A 15410-nucleotide genomic window follows, 5' to 3' on the forward strand; every position below is an offset into this window, starting at 1 on the left:
GTTCTGAGAGATACATGAATTCAAAATCAGAGGCAATTAGCCATATAAACACTCTCTATAGCCATATATACAGCTCTAGTTAAAAGGTCTATCAACAACATAGACACCTACTGTACAAAAGAAATTTGCTAGATCGAGGGCTAAAAAAGACAAAAATGAAGTAGTTCTTGCCCTCAAGCAATTTACATTTTATTGAGAAGATAAAAAATTTTTTTTCATGGTATAGGACAAGGCAATTTCAAAGAGGGAGAGAATCCTAATAGCTGAACTGCTAGGCGGCACAATGGATAGAGTGCTGCAGTTGGAGTGAGGAAGATCCGAGTTCAGCTTTGGCTTTAAATAAAAGTAACTGTATGATCAACCATGGACAACTCAATTAACCTCTAACTCAGTTTCCTTAACTCTAAAATCAGAACTATAATGACATCACTCTCATAGGGCCATCGTGAGAATCAAATGAGATATTTGAAAAATGCTAAGCAGAATTTATAGCACATAGTAGGTGCTATATAAAAAATATCTATTATTATTATCATTGTTGTTACCCAAGCTTATCGAGGGGTAAACAGGAATTCTACTAAGACCTCTGATACCAATTCACCATATTTTGGGTTTTTATTTTTTAGGCAGTAAGAAAGCTTGACAAATGAAACAAATGAAAGAGTCAGTCCCCCACCTCTTTTAAGGGCTAGCTCAGCTAATCCTACCACAATTACACATAGAATTAGAAAACAATGTAAGCTATATTTTCCTTGATTTTTAAATTTTAATGATCTTTATTTAATTTAATTTAAAAAATAAAATAAATAAACAAATTTAATAATCTTGAGTTGCATTTATATAGGATATCACTTTTGTACTGTGATTTCAGGAATAAGAAGTTGTCGGAGTGTACAAGCATATCAAATAACTAAAATTTAATTATACTTAGTTCAATATTTCATATAAATAAACATGATTTTTAAATTTTATACAATGTTCCTGCTTGCAAAAATGTTAGAAAATCCAGCCAATTTTAATAATTACTTACACAATATCCTTCTAATAACTATAGAATATTGTTCAGAGTAATTATATATGGGAAATACCTGTTAATTTAAGTATTAAATTATGTTGCTAAATATCCTGAAACAGTGCAATTACATGCTCAAGTAAATAATCAAGAATTCAGTATTCAAGCTCACCTAATTTGCCTCTGAATGTGATAGCTGTACTGTTTTAAGTACCACCTGTTGAGAACAGTAAAACAACTAATGTTCCATTTGCTATTTTTTTCCCTGAGTAAAACAGCAGATTGTCTGTTAATATCATTGTCACTGGCAGGCTATATTTCCATTTTTCTGTTTATAAAATAAAAGCAAAAATTTTGGGGAAAAAAGGCAAAAGCATTAGTCAAACATTAGACTATGTTCAAATACAGAAATGAACCAAGGTTTTCATTGACTGAGCTCCTTTATTCTGTACTTCAGCCTTTCTTTATCATGCTTCAGAAATTTGTTCTTCCTGGAAGGTTACTCCAGCCCTGAAAAATCACACCATGGAAGTAACTTCTGCCATTGGAACCTGATCCATTAATTGAATGGCTCCTCTTAGAACCTGCATTTAAGGAGGGCTCTCAGCAGACAAGTCTCCTTCCTCTCCAGGCTGTACTCTGGACTTTTTCTACCAAGCCCTGGTGCTGGATACTTTTCTCATCATCTCCCCTCCCACCCTAAGATCATCAACACTTTTTTATGTGTTGTATTCCTCCCTTAGAATGTAAGTTCCTTGAAGGCATAGACTATTTTTCTTCCTGCTTCTATTTGTACTCCCACAAGTCAGTCCAGTGTCTTTCTCATAGAAAGAACCAAAGGCTTTGTGAATTCACTAACTGGACAGTCCCTCTAGAGTTGGAACCCAACCTATCTATGCCTGTCTCTCTATCATTGTGATTCTTGCCCAAGTCTTTCCCTAAGAACATTTTGGGGTTTCTTTCAGAAGATGACTAGAAGATTCTTCCCAGCTTTTCTTTGCTTTCTGGATCTAATGGAATTTCTTGTTCTAATATGTCTGTACAGTTTTCTTTCATGATTTCCTAAAATGTAATATCCTGGCTTGCATTTGGTCATTGCTTTCAGGTAATCCAAAGATTCTTAAATTTTCTTTCCTTAATCTATTTTCCAGGTCACTTGTTTTTCAGATAGGCTGGATAATCTTTTCCCCTAGTTTTTTTTCTTTTTAATTAAAATAATATTTGATATTTAATGGGGTTACTAATTTCTGTTTAGCAGATTTTGGCCTTCAGAGGGCTGAATTTTCAAGGCTCAGTCTTTTGTCCCAGGACAGAATGTTAAAGACCTCATGGCACCAGGGTAGTCCTGGTCTGAGCAAAGCAGCACTAACAACTGTGGCAATAGACTGGTTACTGATCACTGATCTCTGGTCACCACCTGCTACTTCTCCCAGAGATATCCAACTTAGGACTTTCTAAGGGAAGTGAGTCCTCTTCTCTTTCTGCCTCAGAACACAAAAGCTTTCTAGATATAGGTGTTCCCTCTCAGGTAACAATAGGAGACTACCTTGTGTTGGCATTACCTTTGCTGGAAGAGGCTCCCTTTCCAATTACCTATTAACTTTGGATTGCCTTTTTGCATAATTCTAGGGTAGAAGGAATCACTTTCTGTAGTTTTTCTTTGAACTTCTTGATTGTTATTTGGTCTTATGGGAATTTCAGAGCTTTTCTGGAGTAGTTATATGGATAGTTTATTTCCCACTCTGGAAGTCATTTTGATAGGAACTGCCAGGGAGTTCATTATTTTTGCCTTTAGAGGCTAAAGCTTTGATGACTCATGAGTGCACAAAACCAAGAGTACAATACCGACTTTTAAAAGCCACATGGTGGCTTCTGAGGGAAATTTGGGTCCATCAAAAAAAACTTTGCAGTTTTTCAAAAGAAATTTAGTCTTTCCTAATTTTTCCCCCCCACAATTCTACAACTTGTTCATTTGCACTGAACTCAATCTCTGTTTCTCTGGGTCCCTGTGTCTGTCTTTCTCTTTCTCTGTTGATGGACTAGCTCTATGGATTGTTACAATCTAGGCAAAAATATTCTTTTTCCCATTTAGGTTTTCCAATGAGATAAGACATACTCTTTTGAGTTATTATAGATCTCTTTTGGAAGGCTACAATATTCCAGTGTTTAAAGCAACTAGCATGATGTCATTCTCAATCTGGAACTTCTGGAGGATCAATGAAAAGTACATCCCTCTATTGTTTTTTTTTAAACCTTTACTTTCTGGCTTGGAACCAATATATACTATTGGTTCCAAGGCACATGAGTGGTAAGGACTAGGCAATGGGGGTTGTGACTTGCCCAGGATCACACAGTTAGGAAATGTCTGAGGCCAGATTTGAACCCAGGACCTTTTGTCTCTAGGCCTGGCTCTCAATTCATTGACCTACTCATGCCCCTGCCCCACATTCCTCTATTATTAATGGTGTTAAGCAAAAATTTGACTTTTGATGCTATCTGTATGACCTTGGGAAAGTCATGTGATGTTGCAGGGTCTCAGTTGCCTCATTTTTAAAATGAGGGGATTGTCTTAGATGGCCTCCAAGGCCCTTTTGAGCTCTGTATTTTTGATCATTTGATTTGCCCTCTCTTAAGCAAGTTGGGCTTTCTGACATATCTTCTTTACTTGACAAAATGGTGAATGACAACTTAATGTGGCCTTGGCAGCCTATGAAAAAAAAGGAATAAAGAAAAATCAAATTTCTTCAGTACTAAATGGTCCACTTTGCAGCAAGGGTGGAAGAGTTGTAGAAAATGGTTTCTAAGAATCACAGTTTTTAAAATGATTATAAACTTTAATTTAGTTTGTTGAATCCTAACTGTGAGATTCTTGTCCAATGAATGGATGTACTACTAGATGAACTGAATTGAACCAATCTTGACATTTTCATTACAAATAAAATTCTAAGAAGGAAATTGCAGGTAAATGAAAGGTTTTCCTAAGAGAGATGAAAGAATTGACAGGGCTGATTTTATCAAATGCCTAAAGTCAATTACAAACAATATTTAATGGAACATTTTGCCATCTGACAAATATTTTCAATATAACACCATTAAAATACCTGTTGCAAAGGATAAAGATAGTCTATGAAGAATTGGAGAACATCTTCTAAATTAAGTCCACAGATTTTTGATGATAATGATTTCAATACAAAGGTGAGAATAGATGAAAATGGCAGAAAATACATAAAAAACCCAGCTAGAAAATAGAATGAGAGAGGCCAAGGCTTCATTAACTGCATAGAAGCTCCATGCCCACATTTCATGAATGCTTTCTTAGAAAAAAGAGTTGCTTAGAACATTTTCAAAATGAATGCAAGACATGGCAAACAATCAACAAAATTATAAACATTAAATGGGTTACATTTTAACACGCAGAAGACAACTTGTAACTGATGTGGGAGGAATTTCTGTGTCGGACTCTTTGTGACCCCACTTGTGTTTTGTTTATTTTTTGCTATTGTTTTTGGTACCCTGAAGAGTTTTGCCATTTCCTTCTCTAGCTTATTTTATTTATTTAATTTTATTTACACAATTTAGAACATTATTCCATGGTTAGAAGAATGATATTCTTTTACAACCTCCCCCCCACCTTTCCCATAGCTGATATGCAATTCTACTGGGTATTACATGCGTCCTTGATCAAAAACCTATTTCCATGTTGTTGGTGTTTGCACTAGAATGTTCATTTAGAGTCTACATCCCCAGTCATATACCCCTTTGCCCATGTGATGAAGCAGGTTTTATCTTCCGTGTTTCTATTCTCTCAGATTTTCCTCTGAATGTGGATAGTGTTCTTTCTCATGATCCCTCCAAGTTGTTCAGTATCACTGCATTGACACTAATGGAGAAGTCCATTACATTTGATTGTACCACAGTGTATCAGTCTCTGTGTACAATGTTCTCCTGGTTCTGCTCCTCTAACTCTGCATCAAATCCTGGAGGTCGTTCCAGTCTCCATGGAATTCCTCCATTTTATTATTCCTTTTAGCACAATATTATTCCATCACCAACAGATTCCACAATTTGTTCAGTCATTCCCCAATTGAAGGGCATCCCCTCATTTTCCAATTTTTGCCACCACAAAGAGTGCAGCTATAAATGTTTTTGAACATGTCTTTTTCCTTATTATCTCTTTGGGGTACAAACCCAGTAGTGCTATGACTGGATCAAAGGGCAGACAGTCTTTTATCGGCCTTTGGGCATAGTTCCAAATTGCTCTCCAGAATGGTTGGATCAATTCACAACTCCACCAGCAATGAATTAATATCCCTATTTTGCCACATCCCCTCCATGTTGTCATGTTAGCCAATCTGCTAGGTATGAGGTCATACCTCAGAGTTGTTTTGATTTGCATTTCTCTGAATATAAGAGATTTAAAACACGTTTTCATGTGATTATTGATGGTTTTGATTTCTTTAACTGAAAATTGTCTATTCATGTTCCTTGCCAATTTATGGCTTGATTTTTTGTACAATTGGTTTAGCTCTTTATAAATCTGAGTAATTAGACCTTTGTCAGAAGGTTTTAAAATGAAGATTGCTTCCCAATTTGTTGGTTCCCTTCTAATTTTGGAAGCATTAGTTTTGTTGGTACAAAAAAGTTTTTAATTTTATGTAATCAAAATTATTGATTTTACATTTTGTGATTTTTTCCTAGCTCTTGCTTGGTTTTAAAGTCTTTCCTTTCTCAATGATCTGACAAGTATACTTATTCAATATTCACCTAATTTGTTTATAGTTTCCTTCTTTATATTCAGGTCATTCACTCATTCTGAGTTTATCTTGGTGGAGGGTGTGAGATGTTGATCTAAACCTAATCTCTCCCATACTGTATTCCAATTTTCCTAGTAGTTTTTATCAAATAGTGGGTTTAGTTCCCACAAACTAGGGTCTTTGGGCTTATCATAGACTGTCTTGCTGAGGTCATTTATTCCAAGTCTTTCTGTCTCTTAGCCAGTACAAAATTGTTTTGATAACCAATGCTTTATAGTATAGTTTGAGATCTGGGACTGCAAGTCCTCCTTCCTTTGCATTTTTTTTCATGATTTCCCTGGATATCCTTGATCTTTTGTTCTTCCAAATGAACTTTGTTATGTTTTTTTCTAATTCAGTAAAAAAGATTTTTGGTAGTTCAATGGGTATGGCATTAAATAAGTAAATTAATTTGGGTAAGATTGTAATTTTTATTATGTTAGCTCATCCCACCCATGAGCAATCAATGTTTTTCCAATTATTTAGATCTAGTTTTAATTGTATGGAGAGTGCTTTGTAGTTGTGTTCATATAGTTCTTGTGTTTGCCTCGGCAGATAGATTCCCAAGTATTTTATATTGTTTAGGGTGATTTTAAATGGAATTTCTCTTTCTAATTCTTGCTGCTGAAATGGGTTGGAGATATATAGAAATGCTGATGACTTATGCGGGTTAATTTTGTATCCTGCAACTGCTAAAATTGTTGATTGTTTCAACTAGCTTTTTGGTTTATTCCCTAGGATTCTTTAAGTAAACCATGATATCATCCACAAAGAGTAATAGCTTTGTCTTCTCATTGCCAATTTTAATAACTTTCACTTTCTTTTCCTTCTCTAATTGCTACTGCTAGTGTTTCTAGTACAATGTTAAATAAAAAATGATAATGGGCTTCCTGAACTTATTGGGAAGGCTTCTAGTTTATTCCCATTGCATATGATGTTTGCTGATGGTTTTAGATACTGTTTATTATTTTTAGGAAAGGTCCTTCTATTCCCATGCTTTCTAGTGTTTTCAGTAGGAATGGGTGTTGTATTTTATCAAAGGCTTTTTCTGCATCTATTGAGATAATCATGTGATTTTTGTTGGTTTGCTTATTAATATGGTCAATTATGCAGATGGTTTTCCTAATATTGAACCATCCTTGCATTCCTGGTATGAATCCTACCTGGTCATAGTGAATAACCCTTGTGATGACTTGCTGGAGTCTTTTTGCTAGTATCAGATTTAAGATTTTTGCATCTATATTCATTAGGGAGATTGGTCTATAATTTTCTTTCTCTGTTTTTGACCTGCCTGGCTTTGGGATCACTACCATGTTTGTGTCGTAAAATGAATTTGGTAGAACTCCTTCTTGACTTATTCTGTTAAATACTTTCTACAATATTGGGATTAGTTCTTCTTTGAATGTTTGATAGAATTCATTTGTGAATCCATCTGGACCTGGGGATTTTTTCTAAGGGAGTTCTTTGATAGCTTCTTGAATTTCTTTTTCTGATATGGAATTTTTTAGGTAATTTATTTCTTTCTCTGTTAGGCTAGGCAGTTTATATTTTTGTAAGTATCCATCCACATCACCTATATTGATATATTTGTTGCCATATAATTGGGCATAATAGTTTTTTTGTTTGTTTTTAAACATTATTTTATTTGGTCATTTTCATACATTATTCATTGGAAACAGAGATCATTTTCTCTTCCTCCCCTGCTTCCTGCCACCCCTTTCCTAACCGACGTGCGATTCCACTGGGTATCACATGTGTCCTTGCTCTGAACCCATTTCCTTTTTGTTGGTATTTGCATTAGGGTGCTCATTTAGCATCTCTTCTCAATCATATCCCCTCCACCCCTGTAGTCAAGCAATTGCCTTTCCTCGGTGTTTTTACTCCCACAGTTTGTCCTCTGCTTAAGGATAGTGTTTTTTACTCATAGATCCCTACAGATTGTTCAGGGACATTGCATTTCCATTAATGGAGAAGTCCATTACGTTCAATTGTACCACAATGTCTCAGTCTCTGTGTACAATGTTCTCCTGGTTCTGCTCCTTTCACTCTGCATCACTTCCTGGAGGTTGTTCCAGTCTCCATGGAATTCCTCCACTTTATTATTCCTTTGAGCACAATAGTATTCCATCACCAAAATATACCATAATTTGTCCAGCCATTCCCAAATTGAAGGGCATCCCCTCATTTTCCAGTTTTTTGCTCCCACAAAGAGTGCAGCTATAAATGTTTTTGAACATGTCTTTTTCCTTATTATCTCTTTGGGGTACAAACCCAGCAGTGCTATGGCTGGATCAAATGGCAGGTAGTCTTTTATTGCCCTTTGGGCATCGTTCCAAATTGCCCTCCAGAATGGTTGGATCAATTCACATCTCCACCAGCAAAGAATTAGTGTCCCCACTTTGCCACATCCCCTCCAGAATTCATTGCTTTCCTTTGCTGTCATTTTGGCCAATCTGCTAGGTATGAGGTGATATCTCAGAGTTGTTTTGATTTGCATCTCTCTGATTATAAGAGATTTAAAACAATTTTTCATGTGCTTATTAATAGTTTTGATTTCTTTAACTGAAAACTGCCTATTCAAGTTACTTGCCCATTTTTCAATTGGAGAATGGTTTAGCTCTTTATAAATTTGAGTAATTAGACCTTTGTCAGAGGTTTTTGTTATGAAGATTGTTTCCCAAATTATTGCTTCCCTTCTAATTTTTGTTACATTGGTTTTGTTTGTACAAAAAATGTTTTAATTTGATGTAGTTACAATTATTTATTTTATATTTTGTGACTCTTTCTAAGTCTTGCTTTATTTTAAAATCTTTCCCTTCCCTTCCTTTCCCTGCTCATATATACTATTCTGTGTTCACCTAACTTACTTATAGTTTCCTTCTTTATATTCAAGTCATTCACTCATTCTGAGTTTATTTTGGTGTCGGGTGTGAGGTGTTGATCCAAACCTAATCTCTCCCACACTGTCATAGTTTTTATTGATTGCCTTAATTTCCTCTTCATGAGAGTTGAGGTCTAACTTTTTTATTTTGGATACTGTCATTTTGTTTTTTTTTCTTTCCTTTTTTAAATTAGACTGACTAGTACTTTGTCTATTTTATTTGTTTCTTTTAAAGTACAAGCTTCTAATCTTATTTATTAAATCAATAGTTCTTTGACTTTCAATTTTATTAATTTATACTTTGATTTTTAGTATCTCTAATTTAGTCTTCATCTGAGGATTTTTAATTTTGTTTACTTTATAGTTTTTTAATCTGTATGCCCAATTCATTGACCTCTCCCGTTCTTTATTTGTTTATATATGAACTCAAAGATATAAATTTCTCCCTGAGTACTCCTTTGGCTGCATCCCATAGGTTTTGAAAGGATGTCTCTCCATTGTCATTTTCTTCAATGAAGTTATTAATTGCTTCTACGATTTGTTCTTTAACTAGCCGGTTTTGGAGAATCATATTGTTTAATTTCCAATTAATTTTTTAATTTATCTCTCCATGTACCCTTACTAATTATTATTTTCATTGCATTGTGGTCTGAGAAGATTGCATTTATTATTTCTGCCCTTTTTGCACTTGTTTGCAATGTTTTTGAGCCTTAATGCATGGTCAATTTTTGTGAATGTACCATGTGCTGCTTAAAAGAAGATTTATTCCTTTTTGTCCCTATTTATTTTTCTCCAGATTTCTACTAACGCTAATTTTTCTAAGATTTCATTCACTTCTCTCACTTCTTTCTGATTTATTTTTTTGGTTTGATTTATCTAGTTGAGATAGAAGAAGGTTCAGATCTCCCACTAGTATAGTTTTTCTACCTATTTCATCCTTGAGCTCCCCTAGTTTCTCCTTTAGAAATTTGGATGCCATACCATTTGGTACATACAAGTTGAGTACTGATATTTCCTCATTGTCTATACTGCCTTTTATCAGGATGCAATTCCCTTCCCTATCTCTTTTTAACTAGATTTATTTTTACCTTGGCTTTGTCAGATATCATGATTGCGACTCTTGCCTTCTTTTTATCAGTTGATGCTCAATAGATTTAGCTCCATCCTCTTACTTTCCTCCTGTGTGTATGTACCTTCCTCGTGTGGGTTTCTTGTAGACAGCATATGGTAAGGTTTTGGATTCTAATCTATTCTGCTATTTGCTTGCATTTCATGGGTGAGTTCATTCTGTTCATATTCAGAGTTATGATTACTAGCTGTGTATTTCCCAGCATTTTGATTTCTACTCCTGGTCCTGCCTTTTCTTCTTTCACTATTTCCTTCTATACCAATGTTTGTTTATAATCAGTCCTCCTAGTTCCCACCCTTATTTTATTCCCTTTCTACCCCCTTCCTTCTCCCCCCCCTTATTTTCCCCTTTAGTCTTTTTAAATTGCCCCCCTCACCCTCTTCTTCCATTGAACTGCTTCCCACCCCGCCAGTCCATTTTCTACCCTTCTACTTACCTATAAGGCACAAATCTATTCTCTGTCCCAATGGATTGGATTCCTCTTCCCTCTTTGGGTCAGTTTCAAAGCATGTAAAAGTTGAGTATTTCCTGTCTCCAACCTCTTTACCCTTCCATTGTATCGATGTTCTACCCCCCTCCTGCCATGAGCTTCTTTGTGACATATAAATTTACCCCCATTTATTTTCCCATTTCTTTTAGTATTAACCTCTTTTTTTAGCTCTGGTACACACATATATATGTATATTTGCATGCATTTATCTATATTCCTATTTATGTCTTGTCCTTTCATCCTATACAGTTTATCACTTTTGCCTCTAAGTATACCTTTCTAGCTGCCCTGGTGATAACAATAGTTTTTTATGAGTTACCAATGACCTCTTTTCTTATAGGGATACATAACATTTTAATTTATTGAGTCTCTTAAAGAGGGGGGGGGTTGTTGTTTTGTTTTGTTTTTCTTTTTCCCCTCTTTTTTAAATTACCTTTTGATGATTCTCTTGAGTTCTGTGCTTGGGCATCGAATTTTCTGTTCAGGTCTTGTGTTTTCTTTACAAATTCTTGGAATTCTTCTATTTTGTCGAATGACCATACTTTACCCTGTAAGAATATAGTCAGTTTTGCTGGATAGTTGATTCTTGGTTGTAGACTGCTTTCCCTGGCTTTCTGGAATATCATATTCTATGCCTTTCGGTCCTTCAGTGTGGATGCAGCCAAATCCTGTGTCATTCTCACTGTGGTTCCATGGTGTCTGAATGACTTCTTCTTGGTAGCTTGTAATATCTTTTCTTTGGTCTGATAGTTCTTGAGTTTGGCTATAACATTTCTGAATGTTGTCAGTTGTAGATTAAGAACAGGAGGTGAACTGTGGATTCTTTCAATCTCTACTTTTCCCCCTTGTTCCAGTATATCGGTGCAGTTTTCTTGAATAATTTCCTGTAGTATGATTCCAGGCTTTTTGTTTTGTCATGATCTTCTGGCAGATCAATGATTCTTAAATTGTCTCTCCTTGAATGATTTTCTAAGTCCTCTGTTTTGTGAATGAGATCCTTCATATTTTCCTCATTTTTTTTTTCATTCTTTAGATTTTATTTTATAGTGTCCTGCTGCCTTGTGAGGTCAGTTGATTCTAGTTGTCATATTCTGGTTCTTAAAGGCTGGTATTCATCCCCGGCTTATTGGTCAACCTCCTTCTGGTCTTATTTTATTTGTGGGTCATCTTTCATTCTCTTTACCTCATCTCTCATCTCCTTTGCCTCACCTTTCATCTTCTTTCCCTCATCTTTCATCTCCTTTGCCTCATTTTCAAGCTGGTAGATTTTGACTTTCAAGACACTATTTTCTATTTCTAGATGATCTATCTTAGTTTTAAAATTCTTGTCCCAATTATCTTCAGCCTCTCTTAATTGTGTTTTGAATTACATTTTGAGTTCTTCCAAAGCCTGTGTCCAATTTGCTGGAATTTCTGTTTTATTACTTGTCTCCTCCTGTGTTTATTTGTTGTTGTTGTTGTTGTTGTTGTTGTTCTTGGTTCATTGCCTGGGCAGAAGCTGTCAATTGTAATTTATTTCTTCTTTTTCTATTTTTTGCTCATATTTACCACTTCTTTGTTCCTCGTATTTGTCTGTGCTCTTGCTCCTTTCATTTTTTTGGTTTTGGGGCTTTCTGTCAGTCTCCCTTCTTGGAGCTTTGTCAGATCTCTCAGTGCAGTCTCTAGGGAAGGAGTGTTGGAGTTTGCCATTCCCTGTCCTCTGGAGGCTTTTGATTGGATTAAAGTCCAGCAGTCAGTGAGGGAGGGGTGTTTCAGTCTAGGCTTCCCTAAGTTCTGAAGACTTTTGATGGGATTAAATTCAGCTGGTTTGGGCTAGGTGTGCTTTGAGGCCAAAAACCTCATAGAAGGCTAGAGTAGTATAGAAGATCTCCAAGGCTCTGACCAGGCTGCCAGGTCCCTCTCCAGTTCCTTCCCTGATATCTGTGTTTGATGCTTTGAGCTTGGCACTGCCCTGCCCACAAGTTACACCCTCCATACCAGTGCCTTTGCCTGCCCAGAGGTTCCCGTGGGGGGGGGGGTGGATGGGTCCTGGGACATTCCTTCTGGCTTCCCTTTAAACCAGAGTGTTCTCAGATTCTGGCTTTTGGGGGGGGCATACCTTTTGAGCTGAGTGTAGCAGGAGTGTTCCTTGGCTCTGTCTTGTTGTTAGGTTTGATTTTCAATCCACTAGGAGCATTTAGTTTGTGATCAGTAAGGAAGGGTATTCAGAAGTCTGAACTTTTGATCCTTCTATGTGGCCATCTTGACTCTGCCTCAGGAGACACAATTAAGGAGAACAATGACATACATTCAAAAGTTATCTGATGGTGAGGAAGAAATAAAATTTATTCAAAATTTCACATCTCTTTAAAATAACAATAAAAGGTTACTAGAAAATTACTGCTGACCTATATGCTTACTTTTTCATGTGCATAATTTTAAAAATGAAAATTATTTGCATGAACATTCTTAGTGAAGGTATTAACATGGAACAAACTGACTTTCACAAATAATATCTTTTAGTTATGAAAGAGTATTCTTTACTCTGTTGTCTATCCTGAGTTAACACTAATTTAAGTACCTCCAGTAGATTGTGAAGACAGGATTAACTTTCCTTTGTCTATCCTTTGATTAAATGAACACAAACTCAAACTAGGTGGAAGAGCTCCAAACCACTTAGTGAATCCACACCCTCAGAAACTCAATCGGCCAGGATGATATTCACCTCTCCAGGTGAATTTTAGAAAATTCATACCCTTAGATGAGAACTTAACCTTCAGAAGGTGAGAACTTAAGCTTCAGAAGGTGAGAAGCTGATCCCATAGATACTTCCTCCTGGGCAGTGGTAGACAATTTGGTAACTGATTGGCCCCTGTGAAGAGGGGCAGGGACAATAAGTCACCATAAAAACAAGCCCTGAACTCCCTCATAATAGAATATCCTTAAATGGTAGAATATGGTATCTTTTTATATTATCACATCAATTGGCTGATAAATCTAGAGCAGACTCATTGGACATGAGGCAATAAGATCATATCACTCCTTACTGATACCTTAAAACTGTATTAAAATGCAATCATAAAATGTTAACAGATTAAAGAAAATAAAAACATTACATTTTAGGATTGTCAAAATGTGTCCCATAGGGAACCTGACATGTGGATTTAATGGCCCCATTCCTATTTGAATTTGATGCCTGTGGTCAACAGAATGAGATCTAAGTTGATTTTTTTAATTTGAAAAACATATTTCATTTGGTAGATGAAAACACCACTTGGCTCTTTTCCAGTAAGGTTTCTCATATTTACATATGAAAATCATTCAAGATTTCATTAATATAAACATATATAAAAATGTTATATCTATATATCTATATATAATATAAAAAACATAATATAAACATATATAAAAACAAAGGCAATCTTATTCAAGAAACACTGGTTCTGCAGTCACAGCATATGGTTAAAAACCTGCCTTTGAAATTACCAACCTTTGTGACCTTAAGCAAGTCACTTTCATATAACTTCCCTTAGATTCAGTTTCAAGTATATTATGAGGAGGTTAACCTAGATATCTTCTGAGATCCTTTCCATTCCTACATATCTATCTATCTATCTATCTATCTATCTATCTATCTATCTATCTATCTATCTATCTATCTATCTATCTTTCTTTCTCTCTCTCTCTCTCTCTTTCTCTCTTTCTCTCTCTCTCTCTAATATATATGCTTAAGACAGGGAGATATATGTTTGCCAAAGGGATTTTTTATGTAGGGGAAGTGTTTGAAATATTATTCACAATGATACTGTTAATCAATTTAGAACTTTTAGAATAAGAATATGGCTTAGAATATGTATAGCAGTGCTACATTTGCTAGGTGTTAAGATACCTAATAACGTCATTGCTGATATTTCCCCCAATTTATAATGACCTTTCTTCACTTATATCTCACATAGTTCTTTGTGTTCATCATTATTTTGATGTTTCTTTGCTTGTGTCCCTATTATATACATACCTATTAAAATATGAGGTAAACTCTTGCTTTTTTACACACTAGACATTTACTAAATATTTTTAATATAAAATCCTTCTTTTGATTATTCTGTTGATATTAGGTACTGCTAGCTGAGAGTTAAATGGTTAATGTGGTTATTACATTAGTCAGTTTCAGGCTACAGACATAACACATAGTACTACTGTATACACTCCATTTGAATGAAAAGACCAGGAAAAATCTTCAGAAAGACCTTGTGATAAGGGAGACAAGAACACATTAATAAAAACATGATAACACAGAGAGAAGATGTAAGTTTTTCCATCTTTAATGAGAAATGAATATGAATAATCAAAATTATTGCCAATTTATAAAGCACAAAATAGTTAAATGTAATTAGGGATGAGCTGTTTATTGGGAAAGGGAATGGAATAAGTACAAGAGAGATTTGAGTGTTTGTATGGGCTAAGGATCAAAATAAATATTATTTTAATGGCCAGAGGTTTTCTTTGGCATCTTCCTTTTGAATATTGTTACTCACATCATCTGTAAAATGAAGGGTTGGACTAAATGACTTTTAATATCTTTTCCTAATCTGATGTTCTATGAGTATATACTTTTAAGCACCTTCACAGAAAAATAACATTTCTACATTTAAGGTGATGATATTTTCAGTATAAGTTAAAATAAGCAAAAGTACTAAAATAATGAATACTTATTAATAGTTGTATAAAATAAAAAAAACTTTTAAAAAAGATAAAAGGAAAGATAACCTCTTAACACTAAATGCACACACACATACTATATAATTATTTTATAGAAACTAAATGCACAAGCACATGCACACATGTTTGCATGCATGTGTGTGTGTAATTTGAGAGTCTCTGGCATTTGTTCTTTCTCCACAAATATTTGGAGAAATATTTTGAGAATGTGTACAATGCTACTGTGAGAAAATAATACTGGAGGCTTCGCTAACAGTTATAGCTCTTTAAAAACTATGGAGCCATAATTAATATTTTCTTCCTCTGTTCTTTATACTGCATTCCACAGTTTCTACTTCCCATTCCTGTATAAGTTAATGTAAATCTTATCCTCTGACTTCTCTAGCCTCATCATCCAACTTAACTGA

The 15410-nt window shown here is 35.1% G+C and overlaps 1 protein-coding gene across 4 annotated transcripts in view; it reads left to right on the forward strand.

The window, feature by feature from the left end:
- The window catches only part of CFAP47 (cilia and flagella associated protein 47), an 886918-nt gene that overhangs the window by 339864 nt on the left and 531644 nt on the right, over positions 1 to 15410 (forward strand). The gene's annotated exons all lie outside the window — the stretch shown is intronic.

Source organism: Monodelphis domestica, chromosome 4 (genome assembly GCF_027887165.1).
Source record: "Monodelphis domestica isolate mMonDom1 chromosome 4, mMonDom1.pri, whole genome shotgun sequence".
NCBI classification, from domain to species: Eukaryota; Metazoa; Chordata; class Mammalia; order Didelphimorphia; family Didelphidae; genus Monodelphis; species Monodelphis domestica.